Below are 712 nucleotides of genomic sequence, written 5' to 3'. Positions count from 1 at the left end.
TCATTTAATTCTTTCAATGATCTTTTGTCTTTTGCCTTTCATCTTTGTCAAACTATCCTATTTCACTGCCTCTATATAATTATATATGCTAATCACATCTATCCATCCATCAGCCATAATCTTTTCAGTGCAAATGGTCCAGGATTTATTGATTGAATGAAACTTGGTAAATATTATAGTCATCACCTGAAGATTTTCATATCTATAAATCACTTTGCTCCCAGAGTTTTGTTTAGTTATTGCCCTTTAGTGCCAATAGTTCTGCATTTTTTTTCATGGGTTACAATCATTAACTGAAGATTATGTATCAAGAAATCAGTTTGCTTCTGCTGGAGGATCAGTGTGTTCATCCCATTTATTCCACTGCACACACCCCATTGAGTGCACGTGGGTTGACAACCCCCAATCAGAAAGTACTCTATCTACAGGAAGGAGATGAGCCAAAATAGTCATACATCGCCCCAAGAGCTAAGACAGAATGACAAACTGTCAATTTTTGTGTGCAGATGAGTTCCCAGAAGATCTATTCACATCTGGCCTTTATCATCTATTGGGTTCTCTTTCAAATGACCCATTGGGTCAGGTGATGGAAGAAGAAGAGATAGGAACATTTCACAAGATGGTAAAGGAGGTTTACCACTTTCCCTAGGTATATACTGCAAATGTTCAGAATAATTGGAGACTTAGATCTGAATAAGTCTAGAGGGGTTCT

This window comes from Sinohyriopsis cumingii, chromosome 19 (genome assembly GCF_028554795.1).
Source record: "Sinohyriopsis cumingii isolate HCF-2022 chromosome 19, ASM2855479v2, whole genome shotgun sequence".
NCBI lineage: Eukaryota > Metazoa > Mollusca > Bivalvia > Unionida > Unionidae > Sinohyriopsis > Sinohyriopsis cumingii.
Note: the sequence above shows the minus strand (reverse complement) of the source record.